This window comes from Telopea speciosissima, unplaced genomic scaffold (assembly GCF_018873765.1).
Source record: "Telopea speciosissima isolate NSW1024214 ecotype Mountain lineage unplaced genomic scaffold, Tspe_v1 Tspe_v1.0047, whole genome shotgun sequence".
NCBI classification, from domain to species: Eukaryota; Viridiplantae; Streptophyta; class Magnoliopsida; order Proteales; family Proteaceae; genus Telopea; species Telopea speciosissima.
This window is the reverse complement of record NW_025317383.1, coordinates 124,683-129,974: the sequence shown is the minus strand read 5'-3', so window position 1 is coordinate 129,974 and position 5,292 is coordinate 124,683. Positions and strand designations below refer to the sequence as shown.

Here is a 5,292-nt window from a genome sequence, read left to right as displayed (position 1 = left end):
GAAGCTGGTCCCAAATAACGGTTATCTGCTGGGAGAGCTCAGTTGTCAAGAGGGTGTGGCTCGGCACTTTCCTTGTCTTCATTATTCGGACAATAGCTGCATTGATCTGCCAAAATTCCACCATAAACCCAGATATGGTCAATCATCCGGAACAACAATTCAGATTCTAATTACACTAGGTTTACATAAAAATTAGATTACAGAAGACCAAATGAGGGAGAGAACCTGATGTTTACGGTCCCGGACTACTTGTTCTTTAGTACTTGCATTCTCCACAGCTTCCTTCATTTGGATTGCATTTACCTGTTTCCTCAAGGTGACGTTGGAATCGAGTTTTAAGCATTCAAGCTCCATCGTCTATTACTGTTTTAGACAAATTAATAGAAAACTTACCTTTATGCGGTAGGGTAGGGCACTAAATTCTTCATTGAACACAAATGAGTCATTATCCTCCACATCTCCGCCTTTGGGTATCTGTATACGCCAATACACCTTTTAATATTTAATGAAAGAAATGCAAGCAACAAACATATCAGGGTACATTAACCCACCTTTTGAAGTACACAAACTTTTCCACATGCAAGTGACAGCAGAGTCTTTCTGAGCTCTTTATCCTCGATACTTGTAGAATCTTTGATATCTTGGAAGCTAAGCTTTTGGGCATCATTATACAGCATCAAAACGACAATCTGGTGCGCCATTGATCAGACCTGTGCAAAAAGATAAAATACTATTAATTGAAATGAGAGAGAGAAGCTAAGCCTAGTAAGTGATATTCCACAAAGAAAAAAGGAAATGATAACAAGTGGAAAAGCAGAGAAGTGCAACCCTACCTGAAATAGTTACACTTCCAGCTCCTTTTTACCTTTTGGGAACTCTGCCTTCAGGATACAATGACCAAGTGAATTTTTCCACATTAAGAGCCTCTTGTGCTTTCTCGAATAGAACTCCTTGAAAATGTCCTGAGGTACCAAGAAGAGGGAAGGAAAGAGGGGGGGGGGGGGGAGACAGGTGATTATATACCCCCAAAAAGAAAGGTCCAAAAAGTCTATTTGTTGAAAGAATAACAAGCAGGTGTCATAACATCTAACTTCTCCTAACCTGACAAACATTTAGCTCGTGTGGAAGCCTAACATCCATGGATGGATATGTAGACCAGTTGCTGCAATTGCTCAAACATCAAATTATGAAGCCTTGAGAAAACTTACTGAACAGAACATGGTATGGAAGTATACAATTCAATTCAATCATCTAAGACCCACCCTCTTGATAAGACATGGACACTCATCTCAATACCCGTTGGGAGTTTTTCCATTGCTCGGGATGATTGTTTGAAGGATTCATTAATCTCTTTGGATAATTCAATATCCTGAAAAAGTATCAGCATTACACTGTAGTCAACATGCATAAAAATGGGCCCAATAATACAGACATCTACATTCAGCAGCAAACACAACTTTATCCAACAACAATAACAAACACAGCCTTATCCCAACTTAATGGGGTCGGGCTACATGGATCCAAACAAAACAAAATAGAGAAAACAGAGATATACTCAAAACATGGGAAGAAAAGATGGGAGAAGAGGGATGGGGAAAGAGATGAGAAAAGACAAAGGGAAATGACAAATGGAAGATTGGAAATAAATAAAAAGATGACAGATAGTAAGAGGAAAAATGCACAGCCCAACACGTCAGGATAACCTTAGCTAAATGGGGTCTGCGACATGGATCCTTGCCCTCCAATAGGCTCTGTTCGAGTTCATACTTTGGACTAGACCTAGACTATGCATGTCCTTCCACACCACTTCTCTTATGGTCATTGTAGGTCTGCCCCTAGCTCTTTTAGCTCCTTTAATCGGAATCATATCACTCCTTACTGGAGCATCCCTAGGTCTCCGTTGAATGTGACCATACCACCTTAAACGACTCTCTCGAAGCTTGCTATTGATTGGGGCAACTCCCAAGTCCACTCTAATATGTTCATTTTGTACTTTATCCTTCTTTGTTTTTCCACACATCCAACGTAACATCCTCATCTTTTCTACAAAAAGCTTATCAATATGACACTTCTTAACTGCCCAACATTCTTCCCCATACATCATGGCCAGGCGAACAATACTCTTATAGAACTTTCCTTTAAGCTTTAGAGGAATACATCGGTCACACAGCACTACGGGCGCACCTCTCCACTTCATCCAACCAACTTTAATTCTCTATGAAACATCATCCTCTATGTCATCTTCTTTGTTTATGATTGATCTTAGGTATCTAAAATAGTCACTTTGTGGTCTCTCTTTCTTCAATTCGCACCATATCAATATGCATCAAGGTGTGACTAAAATTACACATCATATACTCCGTCTTTGATTTACTAATCTTAAATCATCTTGCTTCCAAAGCTCTAACTTAGAGTTAATCCCTTCTTTTGTCTCACCCACCAAAACGATATCATCAGTAAAGAGCATACACCATGGGACTTTGTCTTGAATGCTCTTGGTTATATCGTCCATGATAAGCGCAAAAAGGTAGGGGCTTTAAGGCTGAGCCCTGATGTAATTCAATCGTAATTGGGAATTCCTAGCCTTGACCTCCCACAAATCGCACTCTAGTCACCACACCCTCATACATATCTTTAATGACATCCACATATTTACTTGACACTCCCCTCTCCACTGGAACATGTTGGATTAGATCTCTAGGGATTCGGTCATAGGCTTTTTTTCCAGGTCAATGAAGACCATATGGAGATCCTTCTTGCTATCTCTATATCTTTCAATAAGCCTCCTCAATAAGTAGATAGCTTCTGTCGTGGCTCTACCTCGCATAAAGCCAAATTGGTTAATCAAGATAAGAATCTCTCTTCTCAACCGAGCTTCAACAACCTTCGCCCAAAGTTTCATTGTGTGGCTCATTAGCTTTATGCTTTTGTAGTTATTACAGCTTTGAATGTCACCTTTATTTTTGTACCCAGGACTACAGTGCTTCCCTCCATTCATCTGGCATCTTCCTTGTGTTCATAATCCTGTTAAACAGCTTGGTTAGCCAATAAACCCCACAACATCCTAATGATTTCCATACTTCTATTGGAATCTCATCAGGGCCTGTTGTCTTACCTGCTTTCATCTTTCTTAGGGCTTCTTTAACTTCCGCCACACTAACCTTTCGTACATATCTATGATGTGTGGTATCATGTCGAATAGGGTACTCGTCTGGATCAATTCTACTCGACCTATCTCCATTTAGTAGGTCATAGATATACTCATCCCATCTCTTCACAATGTCCTCATCCCTGATAAACACCCTTCCCTCATCATCCTTGATACACCTCACCTAATCAAAATCTCTACTCTTCCTTTCTGTCATCTTAGCATCTTATATATAGCTTTTTCTCCTTCTTTTGTATTTAGGTTGATATAGAGATCTTTATATTTCTTCGCCCTAGCCATCCCCACAATCTTCCTAGCTTCGTTTCTAGCATCATAATACCTCTTCTTATCCTATGTTTCGTTAGTCCTGTGCCAAGTCTTAAAACACACTTTCTTAGTTTTAATAGTTGCTTGGACCTCATCGTTCCACCACCAAGTCTCTTTAGGGGCCTGGCGACTACCTTTCGCTTCCCCTAGCACATCTTTGGCAACCTTCTTAATACAAGTCATCATCTCGTGCCACATCACGTTGGTGTCTTCTTCGAAGTCCCACCTTCCTTGTTTGACCACACTATCAGTAAATGTCTTTAGGTACTCCCCTTTTAATCTCCACCACCTTATCTTAGGTTGCGCAAGTTCTCTCCTCCTATGCTTCTGGGCATTGAGACAGCTATCCAAGGTCAGCAATCTATGTTGGGTTGTTAAGCTCTCCCCAGGGATAACCTTACAGTCCTTACACACCAATCTGTCAACCCTTGTTGTAAGGAAGAAGTCAATTTGACTGGCATGAATCCCACTTTTATAGGTAACTAAGTGTTCCTTTCTTTTTTCAAAGAAAGTATTCACAATGGAAAGATCATAAGCTACCGTAAAGTCTAGGATAGAGGTCCCCTCCTCATTTCTCTCCCCAACCCCGAAGCCTCCATGGACACCTTCATAGCATCAACAATCATTCCCAATGTGGCCATTCAGGTCACCGCCAATAACAATCGATTCATCTTGACCAAACCCTGCACTAAATCATCCATATGGTCCCAAAATTAGAGCTTACAATTTTCATCCAAACCTACCTGTGGAGCGTAAGCATAAACGATGTTAACAACAACTTTCTCCAACACTAGTTTGATAGATATAATCCTATCACCCACTCTCTTGACCTCTACTACATCATTCTTTAGGTCTTTATCCACTATAATCCCCACTCTGTTTCTATTACTTTGGTCTCCTACCAAAGTTTGAAGTTAACCAACACTCTAGCTTTGTTACCCTTCCATCTTGTCTCTTGGATACAAGCTATTAATCCATCGTCTCCTCAAAACATCTATTAACTCCATACTCTTACCCATTAAGGATCCAATGTTCCAAGAAGCTAATCTAATCCTAAGTTTCTAGGGTGGCACAATACCTCTCACTTATCCATGCCTACATATCACTGCATCCGGGTGTCGACGCAGCGCGTTGCAAACGGGGGACGCCCTAGAAGAAAGAGGGTGGAAAGACATGAAATCAAGAGACAAAAAGATCCATGCAAAAGGTGATTGACCAAATATACTATAGTGTCGGCTGCCGACCTGACGCACCACTATAGAAAGATGAAACAAAGAGTGACCAAAAATCACTTATGCATCAGACCATGGGAACCACGCACTTGGATCAACAAGCATACCAAAAGATAACGTAAAGCTTCCAAGCAATTAACTCAAAAAGTAGCTAACAGGGCAGCTTGGTAAAATGATATGTGGAGCATATGTAACAAATAATAGAACAAATGCATGCAACATGTGAAACAAATGAAATATGTATGCAATCAGGCCCACAATAGGTCAAGCCAGGCAAAACGAAATAAATGCAACAAATAAATGCATTACCAAGCTGATACTAAAGAAAAGCAATATGAAGTACACAAAACACAAAGTAATAAAAAAACAATCAATGTGTTCAAATATAATACACTAACAATAAGCAGTGCAACAGATAGACTACGATTCAGGTACAAAAAGAGATATATCTGGATTCACTAACAACTGGACAATAACAGGATTAAAGGAAATAAATTAACACAAACGAGAATAGCTGCACAAGTACTAGAAGCTAATCCATAGAACTGATGTCTATCCCAATAAAGTTATATAGATAAAGAAAGC

General features: G+C 39.9%; 1 long non-coding RNA gene across 2 annotated transcripts; it reads right to left on the bottom strand.

The window, feature by feature from the left end:
* Positions 1 to 242: 242 nt before the first annotated feature.
* LOC122647436 lies at positions 243 to 1,309 on the bottom strand. Of its 2 annotated transcripts, XR_006330890.1 has the most exons (4): positions 1,102 to 1,309; positions 834 to 962; positions 394 to 689; positions 243 to 303 (listed from the first exon to the last, which is right to left on the bottom strand). It is a non-coding gene; the product is annotated as an uncharacterized LOC122647436 (long non-coding RNA). The 2 variants fall into 2 exon arrangements; XR_006330889.1 differs by having other exon boundaries at positions 277 to 689.
* Between the last annotated feature and the right edge of the window lie 3,983 nt (positions 1,310 to 5,292).